Source organism: Pseudophryne corroboree, chromosome 1 (genome assembly GCF_028390025.1).
Source record: "Pseudophryne corroboree isolate aPseCor3 chromosome 1, aPseCor3.hap2, whole genome shotgun sequence".
Classification (NCBI taxonomy): Eukaryota; Metazoa; Chordata; class Amphibia; order Anura; family Myobatrachidae; genus Pseudophryne; species Pseudophryne corroboree.
This window is the reverse complement of record NC_086444.1, coordinates 573,432,710-573,451,052: the sequence shown is the minus strand read 5'-3', so window position 1 is coordinate 573,451,052 and position 18,343 is coordinate 573,432,710. Positions and strand designations below refer to the sequence as shown.

At 47.2% G+C, this 18,343-nt stretch overlaps 1 protein-coding gene across 2 annotated transcripts in view; it reads left to right on the top strand.

The window, feature by feature from the left end:
- Positions 1–18,343, top strand: part of CCDC171 (coiled-coil domain containing 171) — a 242,124-nt gene that overhangs the window by 42,155 nt on the left and 181,626 nt on the right. The gene's annotated exons all lie outside the window — the stretch shown is intronic.

Here is an 18,343-nt window from a genome sequence, read left to right as displayed (position 1 = left end):
CCTAAAATACAGTTGCATGAGCCCATTTGCGCTGAATGGCGTATTCAGACTAGGTGGATGAGGACACATCTGTATAGCCAACAATTAAAATGTATGTGTTTACTTCCTGTGGGAGGGGCATCAAGTACAGTATGGCCACGTTTTAATTGTCCTCCCGAGCAAGCTTCACAAGATCGACCGCAATCCTCCACTTTTTGTGCTCTGACTGCGCTACACTATACAGCATTAAGCAGCTGAAGTGGAGCTGATGCTTTTGAACCCTGTCTTGGCTCGGGCTATCCTATATCCACCGAGTCTGGCCGTTCACTGTAGCGGCTGTGTGAACGTCCGTTTTGGTGCGAACATCGTCGTGGGTCTCCATTAACTGTTAAGATGACTTGCCTCAGTTCCCACTATTGTGGACCCTGGACCGCCTGCCTGCAGCCACGGATCTACCGCTGTCCACGCCATCAAGAGGGGGGTGACCCAGGTGACGCTGGTGGAGAGGATCACGCCCGATTTTACGTACCCAAAAGCACTGCCTAAGTGAGGGCGGGGAAGGGAGTAAAGCGGTTTCCACAAACTTGCCTGGATAGGATTCTGATACCACGCGACAGCGGCTAATATCGTACATATCTCCCGAAAAATCAGGTTATCGTGCTCAAAACGGCAATAACGAGATTCGTGCGATTAATTTTAGCCGGCAAAAGCGGTGTAGGAGTAACAGAGAAAATGGGGAAATCTGCCTCTAAGCCCCAAAAAGCAAAACTAATATAGGAAAACATTATTATTGCTTGTAATAAAAGTATTTGGTGTAATTAAATTAGGTCAGATGGCTGTTTATTTGCATTGTTATTATTTTTTTTAATTATAGAAAGCTATTTTTTTCAGCAAAATAAGTGCAGTCATTAAATTTGCGGTACATACAAAAGGGTATAAGTATATATTTGGGTAGTTTTAGGGGACTTAAAAAAAGAAAGAAAAAAAAAAGTAGAAACAAACCGATTACACCCACCTGCAAGAATAAAAACACTTGTCCCACTCATAACGAACCCCAGTATACCTGCCCCATACCTTGTACCCCAATTTACATCACTTTTTGCATTTTTTGACCCCAAGAATGACATGTAATTTATTAGTTGCACTGACTGCACGGACTGGGAGGTCTTCGCAGCCGCGGCATCTGACCTGACTGACACCACATCTTACATCAGATTCTGCGAGGACATGTGTGTATCTACCAAGACTTACCGCATCTACAATAACAACAAGCCATGGTACAACGCCCATCTGAGGAAACTTCGCCGGGCCAAAGAGAATGCCTACAGCTGTGAAGACAGAGCGCTATACAACCGTGCTAGGAACTCCCTAACGAAAGGAATCAGGCAGACGAAAAAGCAGTTCTCGGACAAGCTGTCAAAAGATCTCTCAACCAAGGACCATGTATCCATATGGAAAGGTATGCAGGCCATCACCAACTACAAGACACCCCCAAAGCACTCCGCCATGAACCAGAGGCTAACAAATGAGCTGACCCTCTACTACTGCAGGTTCGACAAAGAAGCTCCCTGTGTACCACATCAACTCCTCCCCACTGCCATCACCTCTGATTGCCAACCTCAAGCACTGCAGATTGTCCATGAGGAGGTGGAGGAGATGTTCAAGAGGATCAATCCAAGGAAGGCACCCGGTCCTAACGGAGTATCCCCATTTCCCTGAGGGCATGCGCCGGTCAGCTAGCCCCCATATTCTCCAAAATATTTAATAAATCGCTAGAAATACGCAAAGTTCCCGCCTGCTTCAAAGTCTCCACAATCGTTCCAATCCTCAAGAAACCTATTATCATAAGTCTTAACGACTACATACCGATTGCACTGACGTCTGTGATCATGAAAGTGTTCGAGCGCCTGGTTCTGAACCACCTTAAAGCTGTGACCAGCCCCCATCTAGACCCCCTTCAGTTTGCCTACCGAGCGAACCGGTGTGTTGAGGATGCTGTCAACCTGGGCCTGCACCACATCCTGCGGCATTTGGACATGCCCGGAACCTACGTGAGGATCCTGTTTGTAGACTTCAGCTCGGCCTTCAATACAATCTCCCCCAACATTCTCTACCACAAACTACTCTGTCAAGTGGTCCCGGAAGCAACCTGTTCCTGGATCGTGGACTTTCTGACCGACAGAATCTAGGTGGCCAAAGCAGGAGGATTCACCTCCCAAGCTCGGTCCATCAGTACCGGGGCACCCCAGGGCTGTGTCCTCTCACCCCAGCTCTTTTCTGTGTACACTAATGACTGTCCCTCTGAGTCCCAATTGGTTAAAATCATTAAATTCGCCGACGACACCAGTCATCGGCCTCATAAAAGAAGGGGAAGAATTGGACTATAGACCGGAAGTGGATCGGTTGGCCCGGTGGTGTAGCTGTAACAACCTTGAGCTCAACCCACTTAAAACTGTCGAGATGGTAGTAGACTTTAGGTAGAACCCAGCGGAAGCACCCCCACTTATCATAGCCGATAGTGTGGTGTCGCTAGTGGACTCCTTCAAGTTCCTGGGGACCACGATCTCTAGAGACCTCAAGTGGGGACCAAATGCAGATGCCACTATCGGAAAGGCGCAGCAGGAGTACTTTTACTTAAGCTGTATACTGCATATATTCCCCCTCCCCATCCCTCCCTCTTGTCTACGTGTCCACCCCCCCCCCCCCCCAGCTGCTGCACTGTAAACCGAAACCAAATTCCTAGTATAAGTAAGTATACCTGGCCAATAAAGCTGATTCTGACTCTGATATATATATCAAAATGGATGTATGTGTGTGTGTGTGTGTGTGTATGTATGTATGAATGTATGTATGTTCCAGCATATCTCTGGAATGCCTGGAGCAATTTACACCAAAAATACTGTGGGGGGTAAGACACCCCTAGCTCCCCTAGGGTTGGGAAGGGGGTGACATGTAAAAATCCATAGTTTTTGGGGTCACGGAGATTAATAGTGACACTCCCGATGCAGTTTCAGTCCAGGTTCAGCCATCATCAGCATGGAGGGGGAGAAGGGGTAGTGAATTTAAACTTGAAGATGGGCGCAATGAAAATCTTATATAGTCTTATTGCAGTAAGATTTTGACGTGGGCGAAGCTGCGGGCAAAAAGGTAGTGTGTGTGTATAATATAACACTGGCTCATCACAAAATCTCCTCCTGGATCATAAGGACATTTGGACAGTAGCTTGCCTTTGTGACGCAGGCACCCACTATGAAGGGATTTTTAAAAATTACACCCACATAGGGGTTAAAAGGGGTGAGATGATTATTGGAAATCCCCCACTCACAGAGGAGAGTCATGGTGCCGGTGATACCTAGGCACGGAGGGGGAGGACACAATGCTCTGTTCCTGGGAATCTTGATAGTCAGCAACTGCTTATCTGCTGTATAAAGGGTACCAATAGCTCTTCCAGTGACCTTAAGTGTTGTGCAAAAATCTTGACCTTTTTACCTCAAAGGAGGAGCCCTAAGGAGAGTGAGAAGCTAAGCAAGGAGACCTAGGGCCCTTTGGAATAGTGTCAGCCTGCAAACCTTACATATTTAACATACAGCGGGCGGAGCTTGGCCTGTCATCCCAGCATTTACAGCACTGAGCAGGGCAGCATCAGAGGCGGGACGGGGCAGAGAAGGAGGCAGATTATTCTCAGCACCAGCATTTTGACAGCATCAATGCGGGGGAAGCAGAGGTGTGGCCTGACAAAGATTAGCATTATTCTTAAAATTCCGTAGCTTAGCACAGGTATTCAGCTAGTTTAAAATAATTAAACTTCTAGTGCCTAATTTGGTAATTCAGGTCGGTGTCCAAGGAGTTCTGAAGCAAACCCTGACATTTTAGCTCAAAATAGGGATTTTGAACTACTTCTCACCAGCTCAGAGCTGGTGAAGAGAAATCTGCGATAAGTCCTATGGAAATTTATAGCCGGTAAATGGATAACGAATTATCACATTTGCGATAATTTATCACAAAATGGTGATATCGTTGCTAATAGGACTTAATATTTCTGCTGGACATTTTCCCGTTTGCCAGTGTGTGGTCTCCATCTAGTGGCTCACTTTATTATTGCACTCTTCCAAAATATTGTTTTATATTTCCTCTGTAAGCTCTGCTGCTCTAATGGGCCCTATACACTTGTCGACCTGCCGCCGAGCTGCCCAACGGACAATACGGCCGGCGGGCGACCAGGTGGCAGGGGTGGGGTGACAGGGGGGAGTGAAGTTTCTTCACTCTCCCCGTCACCCGGCTCCATAGCAGTGCATGCTAATATGGACGAGATTGTCCATATTGGCCTGTATGCATAAGTGACGGGGCACCAACGATGAATGAGCGCAGGGCTCTCACACTGAATGATATGAATGAGTTCTCGTTCATTAATGAACGAGAATAGTGTTATCTTCCAGTGGGGACCCCAAGTCTATTTTATAGTGCAAACTAACAGTTTTGATATTTCTCATTTACATTGCATTGTTTTGTGCTTTCTACATAATGACATTCTGCTGTTCTATACTGTATTCACATTGCTCTGTAAATTACAAACTACTGTACATATTTTTATATGTAATATTTATATATTATGATGCAATACTGCGGCTAATTAGTGTTGCACATAAATATTACACCTAATGTTCTAGTGTCAACAATATTGGATACTGGTGTTGCTGTACTTTTCTAATTAATTACTCACGGAGTCTAATTCATTCAGTGTATCACTATTGCTGAACAATTGGCGACCGATTTTGCTAAAACTTCTTTTGCCTGAGTTAGATAAACAATTTGACGCTTAATGTCATCTTTCACGTGCTCTGACCCCTTTCTCTGACTATCAAGTTCCCTATAATACACGGGAACAAGGTGTAGAGGCTTCCAAAGTATTCTTTGTCCCCCAACTTGACACAATCCAGACATTTGCTAGTTATACAGCTGAAGGTATGAAAAAGGTACTGTATCGATTGGCCTACAGTTGCCGCTTACTCCTCACATTGTTAATGTAGGACCTGTGGAGGTTTCAACTTGTGTTCTGGGGCAAACTCTGTTCAACCCGTTCCTCCCAGCACTAACCCACTTCTCAGCCCTTAACTGGGGGTCGGATATGTTGTGGGTGGACAACACCCACTTACTATCCACTGGGAGAGAAGTGGATCATAGAAATACTGGTCTTATAGGGGCCAGCTGGTCGCAATTGTTTGTTAAGCAACTTTGATTACTCCCTGCTCTCTATGCATTATTGCTGTTCAGTCTTCCCGTTTCAGTTGAACAGATTGGAATACACCCCCCTACCGTGTCTGTCTAGGTTGTGGGGCCTTTCTGGCTCTGTGACATAAATATTATGTTATGACTACGTAGCTACTTATTCTCTTATTCTAAGCTTGATTATTGGCTTGGAATTTGACTTTGCATAATGTTAGGTATTTACTGCTGATATACCAATTAATGACTACCCAGCTCCCTATTTTTATTTTTTATTTACTCCCTGCGGTGTGCACATTGTTTACTCACAATACTCTTAGGGATAAAAAAGCCGCTCAAATGCAGCTCCTATTTCTCCATATTCTCATTCGGATTCTATAGGAGTACTCATTTGTATATTATACTTAACTGTTATATCCACGCAAGACTTGCACAAAACTTGCACCGATGCGGTCACTGGTCTGCAATGTTTTTTTACTGATGCTGTAAGCCGAATTCTCTTTTGGGTTGGATTGTGTGTATTTCTATGGCTCATTTGGTGTGCCAGTAATAGGTGCTCCATGTCTGTATTAAGATTTGGTTAGAGTGAAGATTGTACTTATAGATAAGCTACTCAGACGTGCCCTAATACCTATTCGCACTTGGTGTATTTCTTTATATATGTTTGTCTGACTATCCGTTATCCGTAGATATATGCTCTCGGGCCACTTGGTGTATTGCAACAGATTGGAGCTCTAATGCAGCTCGTACGTGCTTATGGCATCATCTATTTACATAGACTAGTTGAGCCAAGTGACCAATATTGTCTCTCACTAATTTCTTTTCATTAATATATACCATAATGTTTAGTGTGAGGTTCTCCGGGAAATTGACTGCTGGCCACTATTTTTTTTTTTTTTCTAAATTAGAAATCGTAGTGGGAAGCTAAAGCTTTCTGTGAGTGATTATTGTATATACCCTACAGATTTCTCCAGTGGATTTCTTTGTTATGTCTAGCACAGTGGGTCAGATGTATTAAGCCTGGAGAAGTGATAATGCAGTGATAAGAGTTAGGTGATAACACACCAGCCAATCGGCTCCTAACTGTCATTTTTCAAACCCGTAATGATTGACTGGTGCGTTATTGCCTTCCACTTATCACTGCTTTATCACTTCTCTGGCCTTACTACATCTGCCCCTATGTTTCCTGTTTCTCATCTCTGGCTCTTTTTGAACGACCTATAACATTAACAACACTTGTATACTCATATTAATCGCATCAAAATGTTACTTAATTAGCATCTACTATTTGTAATGTGTCTAACTTATGTTTATGCTTCAAAAAAGAAATGTTTAAAATACAAAAATGGATTTGCTTAAAAGTATTTTCATTTCTCTTACATCCTAGAGGATACCGTGGTACACAATAGTACCATGGGTGTAGACTAGTCCACTAGGAGCCATGGGCACTTTAAGAAATCAATAGTGTGGGCTGGCTCCTCCCTCTATTCCCCTCCTACCAGACTCCGTTTAGAAAATGTGCCCGGAGGAGCCGGCCCCGCTTTGGAGAGCTCCTGAATAGTTTTCTACTTTTATTTTCAATGTTTGTTATTTTCAGTCAGGGCTGTTTAGGCAACAGCCTGACTGCTTCGTGGGACTTAGGGGGGAGAACGGCCCAACTTCCTGAGAGTTAACGGTCCAGTTTCTCTGCTGACAGGACACTGAGTTCCTGAGGGAGCTATTCGCAAGCCACACCATGGTGCAGCATACCCTCCTGCAGCAAGCCGCCACACCCTAACAGAGCCTGAAGATTGAAGAGCGGTGAGTACAGCGCCGGCGTCCCGGTTAGCGATCGCCGGCGAGAATGGCGGCAACAGGGTAGGAGCGCAGCTTTGAGTGCAGGCTGCGCTCCAGGGAGGCTTAGAAGGACACACACTGCGGCGGGTACTGCTGTGAGGTGTGCGCTGGGCCACCCAAGATACCCACACTGGCCAAACACTGCTAACAAGCGTTTCTACACTTAGAGATAGAATTTTAAGTGGTTATAGGGTGCGCAATAAGACCCAGAGGTCAGACCAGTGATAGTATAAATGAAGTTTCACCTACTTCACAGAATTTCACAATTATACACAGATAATATACTCCACTTTGGCGCTCTCCGGATTTAACATGCCACTTAAATGGACTAATTTCTTCAAAAAACCACAACCTGTATAATATGTGTCCCCAATGGCATATACCAATTAGGGTACACACATAAAACAAAAAAACACAATAGTGTAGAGTCCTTTTATAAAGTGGTGGTATATTCTATTTTCTCTAACGTCCTAGTGGATGCTGGGGACTCCGTAAGGACCATGGGGAATAGACGGGCTCCGCAGGAGACTGGGCACTCTAAGAAAGAATTAGGACTACTGGTGTGCACTGGCTCCTCCCTCTATGCCCCTCCTCCAGACCTCAGTTAGAATCTGTGCCCGGAAGGAGCTGGGTGCATTTTAGTGAGCTCTCCTGAGCTTGCTATTAAAGTATGTTAGTTAGGTTTTTTTATTTTCAGAGAGATCTGCTGGCAACAGACTCTCTGCTACGTGGGACTGAGGGGAGAGAAGCAAACCTACTAACTGCGGCTAGGTTGAGCTTCTTAGGCTACTGGACACCATTAGCTCCAGAGGGATCGAACACAGGAACCTAACCTTGGTCGTCTGTTCCCGGAGCCGCGCCGCCGTCCCCCTCGCAGAGCCAGAAGACAGAAGCCGGCGGGTTGAAGCAAGAAGACGTCAAAATCGGCGGCAGAAGACTCCTATCTTCATATGAGGTAGCGCACAGCACTGCAGCTGTGCGCCATTGCTCCCACACTAACCCACACACTCCAGTCACTGTAGGGTGCAGGGCGCAGGGGGGGGGGGGCGCCCTGGGCAGCAATTGAGTACCTCCTGGCAAAAAGCAGCATATATACAGCTGGGCACTGTAATATGCATGAGCCCCCGCCATTATTTTACACAAAATCGCGGGACAGAAGCCCGCCGCTGGGGGGCAGGGCCTTCTTCCTCAGCACTCACCAGCGCCATTTTCTCTCCACAGCTCCGCTGAGAGGAAGCTCCCCAGGCTCTCCCCTGCAGAAGCACGATAGAAGAGGGTGAAAAGAGAGGGGGGGGGGGCCACATAAATTTGGCGTAAAAACAATATATGCAGCAGCTACTGGGTTAACACTAAGTTACTGTGTGATTCCTGGGTCAGATAGCGCTGGGGTGTGTGCTGGCATACTCTCTCTCTGTCTCTCCAAAGGGCCTTGTGGGGGAACTGTCTTCAAATAGAGCATCCCCTGTGTGTGTGTGGTGTGTCGGTACGTGTGTGTCGACATGTCTGAGGTAAAAGGCTCCCCTAAGGAGGAGATTGAGCTAATGTGTGTGAGAGGGTGTCTCCGTCGACAATGCCGACACCTGTTTGGATATGTGTAAGTGCTAAGGTGAATTTATTGCACAAAGATGAGAGAACAGACAGGAAATCTACCCATGTCTGTCACTCTGTCGCAGAGACCTTCAGTGTCTCTCAATGCTCACTATCCAAAATAATAAACACTGATGTCGACACGGAGATCGACTCCAGTGTCGACTACGATAATGCAAAGTTAAAGCCAAAATGGCAGAAAAGTATTCAATATATGATTATTGTAATAAAAGATGATTTGCATATCACTGATGACTCATCTGTCCCTGACACAAGGGTACACATGTTTAAGGGGAAGAAAGCTGAGGTAAATTTCCCTCCTCTCATGAGGAAAAAGAGCGGGAATCTCCAGACAAGAGACTGCAGTTTCCCACAAAGAATTCTCAGGCAGTATCCTTTCCCCACTAGGGCCAGGATACGATGGGAATCTTCCCCTAGGGTTTCACGTTTGCCCAAAAGGTAACCTGTTGTAACAGCTGTTCTCAGGGATCCTGCAGATAGCGTGCACATTCTGGTACACTACTCAGACCGGCGATTTGTGTCGGCATGGGTTTATAGCGCTGGGGCAGCGTGGACAGGTACCTTATCAGCATAAATTGAGACCCTAGTATGTAGATATAGATATAGAGATATATATATATATATATATATATATATATATATATATATATAATTTCTCTGACGTCCTAGTGGATGCTGGGAACTCCGTAAGGACCATGGGGAATAGACGGGCTCCGCAGGAGACTGGGCACTCTATAAGAAAGATTTGGTACTATCTGGTGTGCACTGGCTCCTCCCTCTATGCCCCTCCTCCAGACCTCAGTTAGATTTCTGTGCCCGGCTGAGCTGGATGCACACTAGGGGCTCTCCTGAGCTCCTAGAAAGAAAGTTTAATTTAGGTTTTTTATTTTACAGTGAGACCTGCTGGCAACAGGCTCACTGCAACGAGGGACTAAGGGGAGAAGAAGCGAACCTACCTGCTTGCAGCTAGCTTGGGCTTCTTAGGCTACTGGACACCATTAGCTCCAGAGGGATCGACCGCAGGACCCGTCCTTGGTGTTCGTTCCCGGAGCCGCGCCGCCGTCCCCCTTACAGAGCCAGAAGCATGAAGATGGTCCGGCAAATCGGCGGCAGAAGACTTTAGTCTTCACCAAGGTAGCGCACAGCACTGCAGCTGTGCGCCATTGCTCCTCATTACACACTTCACACTCCGGTCACTGAGGGTGCAGGGCGCTGGGGGGGGGGGCGCCCTGAGCAGCAATAAAAACACCTTGGCTGGCAAAATAACCACAATATATAGCCCCAGAGGCTATATATGTGGTAATTACCCCTGCCAGAATACAAAAAATAGCGGGAGAAAAGTCAGCCGAAAAAGGGGCGGAGCCATCTCCCTCAGCACACGAACGCCATTTTTCCCTCACAGTTCCGCTGGAAGGAAGCTCCCTGACTCTCCCCTGCAGTCTACACTACAGAAAGGGTAAAAAAGAGAGGGGGGCACTAAATTTAGGCGCAGTTTAATACTATAAGCAGCTATAAAGGGTCATAATTCAGTTAGTCCCTGCATTATTATAGCGCTCTGGTGTGTGCTGGCATACTCTCTCTCTGTCTCCCCAAAGGGCTTTTGTGGGGTCCTGTCTCCTTTAAGAGCATTCCCTGTGTGTGTGCGGTGTGTCGGTACGGCTGTGTCGACATGTTTGATGAGGAGACTTATGTGGAGGCGGAGCAGATGCCTGTAAATGTGATGTCACCCCCTGCGGGGCAGACACCTGAGTGGATGGATTTATGGAAGGAATTACGTGCAAGTGTCGACTCCTTACATAAAAAATTTGACGACATGCCAAATGCGGGACAGCCGGCTTCTCAGCTCGTGCCTGCCCAGACGACTCAAAGGCCATCAGGGGCTCTAAAGCGCCCGCTACCTCAGATGGCAGACACAGATGTCGACACGGATACTGATACCAGTGTCGACGACGATGAGTCAAATTTAATGTCCACTAGGGCCATTCGTTGCATGATTGAGGCAATGAAAGAGGTATTACACCTTTCTGATATAAACCCAGGTACCTCAAAAAAGGGTATTATGTTTGGGGAGAAAAAACTACCTATAGTTTTTCCCCCATCTGAAGAATTAAATGAAGTGTGTGAAGAAGCGTGGGCTTTCCCCGATTAAAAAATTGGTGATTTCAAAAAAATTACTAATGGCGTTCCCTTTCTCGCCAGAGGATAGGTCACGTTGGGAAACTCCCCCTAGGGTGGATAAAGCGCTCACACGTTTGTCTAAAAAGGTGGCACTACCGTCTCCGGATACGGCCGCCCTAAAGGAACCTGCTGATAGAAAGCAGGAGGCTATCCTAAAGTCTATATATACACACACTGGTGTTATACTGAGACCAGCTATTGCTTCAGCGTGGATGTGCAGTGCTGCTGCTGCTTGGTCAGATTACCTGTCGGAAAATATTGACACCCTAGACAGGGACACTATATTGCTAACCGTAGAGCATATAAAAGACTCAGTCTTGTACATGAGAGATGCACAGAGGGAGATCTGCCGGCTGGCATCTAGAATAAGTGCATTGTCCATTTCTGCTAGGAGAGGCTTATGGACTCGGCAGTGGACAGGAGATGCAGATTCTAAAAGGCACATGGAAGTTTTGCCTTATAAGGGTGAGGAGTTATTCGGGGATGGTCTTTCAGACCTTGTTTCCACAGCTACAGCTGGGAAGTCAGCATTTTTGCCCCATGTCCCCTCACAGCCTAAGAAAGCGCCGTATTACCAGGTACAGTCCTTTCGACCCCAGAAAAACAGGCGGGGAAAAGGCGGGTCCTTTCTGTCTAGAGGCAGAGGAAGGGGGAAAAAGCTGCAACGCACAGCAGGTTCCCAGGACCAAAAGTCCTCCCCCGCTTCTTCCAAATCCGCCGCATGACGGTGGGGCGCCACAGGCGGAGCCAGGTACGGTGGGGGGCCGCCTCAAAAATTTCAGCGATCAGTGGGTTCGCTCACGGGTGGATCCCTGGATCCTTCAAATAGTATCTCAGGGGTACAAGCTGGAATTCGAGGCGCTTCCCCCCCGCCGTTTCCTCAAATCGGCCTTACCGACAACTCCCTCGGGCAGGGAGGCTGTGCTAGAGGCCATTCACAAGCTGTATTCCCAGCAGGTGATAGTCAAGGTACCCCTACTTCAACAAGGACGGGGTTACTATTCCACACTGTTTGTGGTACCGAAACCGGATGGTTCGGTGAGACCCATTTTACATTTGAAATCCTTGAACACATACATAAAAAAATTCAAGTTCAAGATGGAATCGCTCAGGGCGGTTATAGCAAGCCTGGACGAGGGGGATTACATGGTATCCCTGGACATCAAGGATGCTTACCTGCATGTCCCCATTTACCTTCCTCACCAGGAGTACCTCAGATTTGTGGTACAGGATTGCCATTACCAATTCCAGACACTACCGTTTGGACTGTCCACGGCACCGAGGGTGTTTACCAAGGTAATGGCAGAAATGATGATACTCCTTCGAAAAAAGGGAGTTTTAATTATCCCGTACTTGGACGATCTCCTTATAAAGGCGAGGTCCAGGGAGCAGTTACTGGTCGGAGTAGCACTATCTCGGGATGTGCTACAACAGCATGGCTGGATTCTAAACATTCCGAAGTCACAACTGGTTCCTTCCACTCGCTTACTGTTCCTGGGGATGATTTTGGACACAGAACAGAAAAAAGTGTTTCTCCCACAGGAGAAAGCCAAGGAGCTGTCATCTCTAGTCAGAGACCTCCTAAAACCAAAACGGGTATCGGTGCATCACTGCACACGAGTCCTGGGAAAAATGGTGGCTTCATACGAAGCAATTCCATTCGGCAGGTTCCATGCAAGGACCTTCCAGTGGGACCTCTTGGACAAGTGGTCGGGATCGCATCTTCAGATGCATCAACTGATAACCCTGTCTCCAAGGACCAGGGTGTCTCTACTGTGGTGGCTGCAGAGTGCTCATCTTCTAGAGGGCCGCAGATTCGGCATACAGGACTGGGCCCTGGTGACCACGGATGCCAGCCTTCGAGGCTGGGGAGCAGTCACACAGGGAAGAAACTTCCAAGGACTATGGTCAAGTCAGGAGACTTCCCTGCACATAAATATTCTGGAACTAAGGGCCATTTACAATGCCCTAAGTCAGGCAAAACCCCTGCTTCAAAACCAGCCGGTACTGATCCAGTCAGACAACATCACGGCTGTCGCCCATGTAAACCGACAGGGCGGCACAAGAAGCAGGATGGCGATGGCAGAAGCCACAAGGATTCTCCGATGGGCGGAAAATCACATAATAGCACTGTCGGCAGTGTTCATTCCGGGAGTGGACAACTGGGAAGCAGACTTCCTCAGCAGACACGACCTACACCCGGGAGAGTGGGGACTTCATCCAGAAGTCTTCCTACTGTTGATAAACCGTTGGGAAAGGCCACAGGTGGACATGATGGCGTCCCGCCTCAACAAAAAGCTAAAGAGATATTGCGCCAGGTCAAGGGACCCTCAGGCGATAGCTGTGGACGCGCTAGTGACACCGTGGGTGTACCAGTCGGTTTATGTGTTCCCTCCTCTGCCTCTCATACCAAAGGTATTGAGAATAATAAGAAGGCGGGGAGTAAGAACGATACTCGTGGTTCCGGATTGGCCAAGAAGAGCTTGGTACCCAGAACTTTAAGAAATGATATCAGAGGACCCATGGCCTCTACCGCTCAGACAGGATCTGCTACAGCAGGGGCCCTGTCTGTTCCAAGACTTACCGCGGCTGCGTTTGACGGCATGGCGGTTGAATTCCGGATCCTAAAGGAAAAGGGCATTCCGGAGGAAGTCATTCCTACGCTCATAAAAGCCAGGAAAGAAGTAACCGCAAACCATTATCACCGTATTTGGCGGAAATATGTTGCGTGGTGTGAGGCCAGGAAGGCCCCAACAGAGGAATTTCAGCTGGGTCGTTTTCTGCACTTCCTACAGTCGGGAGTGACTATGGGCCTAAAATTGGGTTCCATTAAGGTCCAGATTTCGGCTCTGTCGATTTTCTTCCAGAAAGAACTGGCTTCTCTGCCTGAAGTTCAGACTTTGGTAAAGGGAGTGCTTCATATTCAGCCCCCTTTCGTGCCTCCTGTGGCACCTTGGGATCTCAATGTGGTGTTGAGTTTCCTAAAATCACATTTGGTTTGAACCACTTAAAACTGTGGATCTGAAATATCTCACGTGGAAAGTGGTCATGTTATTGGCCTTGGCTTCGGCCAGGCGTGTGTCAGAATTGGCGGCTTTGTCATGTAAAAGCCCTTATCTGATTTTCCATATGGATAGGGCAGAATTGAGGACTCGTCCCCAGTTTCTCCCTAAGGTGGTATCAGCTTTTCACTTGAACCAACCTATCGTGGTGCCTGCGGCTACTAGGGACTTGGAGGATTCCAAGTTACTGGACGTAGTCAGGGCCTTGAAAATTTATGTTTCCAGGACGGCTGGAGTCAGGAAAACTGACTCGCTTTTTATCCTGTATGCACCCAACAAAATAGGTGCTCCTGCTTCTAAGCAGACTATTGCTCGCTGGATTTGTAGCACAATTCAGCTGGCGCATTCTGCGGCTGGATTACCGCATCCAAAATCAGTAAAAGCCCATTCCACGAGGAAGGTGGGCTCATCTTGGGCGGCTGCCCGAGGGGTCTCGGCTTTACAACTTTGCCGAGCTGCAACTTGGTCAGGGGCAAACACGTTTGCTAAATTCTACAAATTTGATACCCTGGCTGAGGAGGACCTTGAGTTCTCTCATTCGGTGCTGCAGAGTCATCCGCACTCTCCCGCCCGTTTGGGAGCTTTGGTATAATCCCCATGGTCCTTACGGAGTTCCCAGCATCCACTAGGACGTCAGGGAAAATAAGATTTTACTCACCGGTAAATCTATTTCTCGTAGTCCGTAGTGGATGCTGGGCGCCCATCCCAAGTGCGGATTGTCTGCAATACTTGTATATAGTTACTAACTAAAGGGTTATTGTTGAGCCATCTGTTGAGAGGCTCAGTTGTTATCATACTGTTAACTGGGTATAGTATCACGAGTTATACGGTGTGATTGGTGTGGCTGGTATGAGTCTTACCCGGGATTCAACATCCTTCCTTATTGTGTCAGCTCTTCCGGGCACAGTATCCTAACTGAGGTCTGGAGGAGGGGCATAGAGGGAGGAGCCAGTGCACACCAGATAGTACCAAATCTTTCTTATAGAGTGCCCAGTCTCCTGCGGAGCCCGTCTATTCCCCATGGTCCTTACGGAGTTCCCAGCATCCACTACGGACTACGAGAAATAGATTTACCGGTGAGTAAAATCTTATATATATATATATATATATATATATATATATATATATATATATATATGTATGTGTGTGTTAATGCTGTCTTAAGAGATTTATTTATTATATATATATATATATATATATATATATATATATATACAGGGGCGGATCCAGAATAAAATGATAGGGGGGGCACCATGGAAGGGGCAAGTACATTTGCGTGCGCCTTCAGCGCATTCAGCTCGCAGAAAAGGGGTGTGTCCCCACTACAAAGGGCGTGGCCTCACAGGACAGTGAGAGAGTGACTTGCAGTAGGTGACAGGGAGAGTGACTATCAGTTGGTGACAGCTAGTGGTTGATGGAGAGTGACTAGCAGTGGGTGACAGGGAGTGGACTGAGGTGAGGTCATTACTGACGTGTAACCGGATGGGAGGGGATTACCGACCCCGGTGATTGGTCTATTGGAGGTGTACACGTATTTAAATGCTATCAGTTTTTGTATGTTTGTTGTCTGAGGAAAGTGCCGCTACACAATAAACGGTCACTGAAACGCTACTTGAAAACTTACCACTTGTACATGTGATTTATCTTTATGTCTGGGAGTGCCGTTCCTGAGTATCTGGCTTTATATATATATATATATAACGCTGGGCGCTGGGTTGCCATTGGTTACGAGGCAGGAGGAGGTGCAGCGCAGCGCTGGCGGCTGACAATGTGAGTACGACGGCTGTCAGTGGGGAGCGCTGGCTCTATCAAGGGGAGATTGCTGCAGAGAGCTGTGGCCGATTTAAAAAAGGACTCGTTCCCAATTCCGTCCTAAGGTGGTATCAGTTTTTCATGTGAACCAACCTATTGTGGTGCCTGCGGCTACTTGGGACTTGGAGGATTCCAAGTTACTGGACGTAGTCAGGGCCCTGAAAAGTATATGTTTCCAGGACAGCTGGAGTCAGGAAGACTGACTCGCTATTTATCCTGTATGCACCCAACAAGCTGGGTGCTCCTGCTTCTAAGCAGACGATTGCTTGCTGGATCTGTAGCACGATTCAACTTGCACATTCTGCGGCTGGACTGCCGCACCCTAAATCTGTAAAAGCCCATTCCACGAGGAAAGTGGGCTCTTCTTGGGCGGCTGCCCGAGGGGTCTCTGCTTTACAACTTTGCCGAGCTGCTACTTGGTCAGGGGCAAACAAGTTTGCAAAATTCTACAAATTTGATACCCTGGCTGAGGAGGACCTTGAGTTGTCTCATTCGGTGCTGCAGAGTCATCTGCACTCTCCCGCCCGTTTGGGAGCTTTGGTATAATCCCCATGGTCCTTACGGAGTCCCCAGCATCCACTAGGACGTTAGAGAAAATAAGATTTTACTTACCGGTAAATCTATTTCTCGTAGTCCGTAGTGGATGCTGGGCGCCCGTCCCTAGTGCGGACTTCTTCTGCAATGCTTGTATATAGTTATTGCTTACATAAGGGTTATGTTATGGTTGCATCAGGTTGGTCTGATGCTCTGTTGTTGTTCATACTGTTAACTGGTTAAGTTTATCACGAGTTATACGGTGTGATTGGTGTGGCTGGTATGAGTCTTACCCTGGATTCCAAAATCCTTTCCTTGTAATGTCAGCTCTTCCGGGCACAGTTTCCTTAACTGAGGTCTGGAGGAGGGGCATAGAGGGAGGAGCCAGTGCACACCAGTAGTCCTAATTCTTTCTTAGTGCCCAGTCTCCTGCGGAGCCCGTCTATTCCCCATGGTCCTTACGGAGTCCCCAGCATCCACTACGGACTACGAGAAATAGATTTACCGGTAAGTAAAAGCTTATTTTCAATGCATCACACTCACAAAGCTCCACAAGATTTCAGGCATATCGTAGTTTCTTTATATCAAATGGTTTATCCAATTCCACAGGATCAATGTTCCACTTCTTCTAAGGATTCAATGTCCTGCCACTCCCAATACACATATAACAGAAAAAAAGGGCAAATAGTGCAGGAGACCCTTAAACAAACGGGTGTTTATTTTTACACAGATGCACTCACATGCTAAACAGATAAAAAAAAGGCATATCACAAGACGTTATCCCTTATTTCCCAAAAAACACCTCACTGGCTCGCTGAGATATTTCTTACAGCAGGTATAGTCAGAGAGTCCCGGTAACTCACGGCTTTCCTTCCAGGTGGAATCGTCAGGATACACAGCACAATCCCGCTTAACGCGTTTCGGTTGTAACCTTTCTCAAAAGTGGATTCTACACTTAGTTAGATAAAAATTACCTCAGGGCCAGTATAAAATAAGGCGGGAAGCCGCGCGCCATTACAGGGGTCGGGTCTTCCCACTGAGCGGATCCAGCGGCTCTCCGGCGCCATTTCATTCTGCAACTCAGACAAGCAGCATTACACAAGAACGCGCAGCTCATCTAACAGGACCCCAAGTCTCCTCAGCGGTACCAGGGGGTCTTAGGGAGGTGGGAGGGGAGCAGTGTTAATATTATAAGCACTACTCCGGTGCTTAGTTATCACGACCCAGCTTAGTTTTTACTACTGCTAAAGGGGCGCTGTGTTGCTGGCTCTGAATTCTCTCTTAGACCCTGTCTACATATAATGTGTTTTCACCTAGTGTGTGTGTGTGTAGGTGTCCTATTACAATCATGTCCAGGGACTGTGTTTCTTGTACAGCTGAATGTCAGATGGAGTCTCTGAGAGCGGTGATCTCGTGTCGGGGACTGTTTCTTGTACAGCGGAATGTCTCTCATCCCCTGGGTACTCACTACACTGTACTCAGGATAGTGTTTACTCCCAGTCCAGTGGGGCTGAACCTCCGTGGTTTGCTTCCATTACAGGGATGATTTCAAATATTTCAACTAAGCTGTCTCATAATGAAAAGGAAACACAATTCTTGCGGCAGTCTATGGAGGACCTGATACATAGAGATTCAGCTCCCATGCCTGCACCCCAAGCTCTCGCTATTTGCCTGCAAAAACGTACTCTGGCCCAAATCATGCAGGGTGATACGGATCCTGATACATCAGATCCTGAGGAGGGTTAAGTGGATACGAGTGGGGGGTGGGGGGGGGGGGGGGGGGTGCCGTCCTGTCACAGGGAATACAGGCCCTCATTGAGGCTATCAGAACGGTCCTACATTATTTCTGACAAGACAGATGAGGTTGAAGAGGAATCTTATTTTAATACTAAAAAGAAATCCTCGGCTACCTTCCCCGCTTCAAAGGAATTAAATGCCCTTTTTGAAGAAATGTGGGTAAACCCTGATAAAAAGTTTCAGATCCCTAAGAGATTGAGTTCTTCCTTTCCCTTTCCTGCAGAAGATAGGAAGAAATGTGAAAACCCGCCAATTGTGGACGTATCTGTGTCCAGGTTGTCGCGTAAGATAGTTTTACCGGGGCTGCGTCCTTA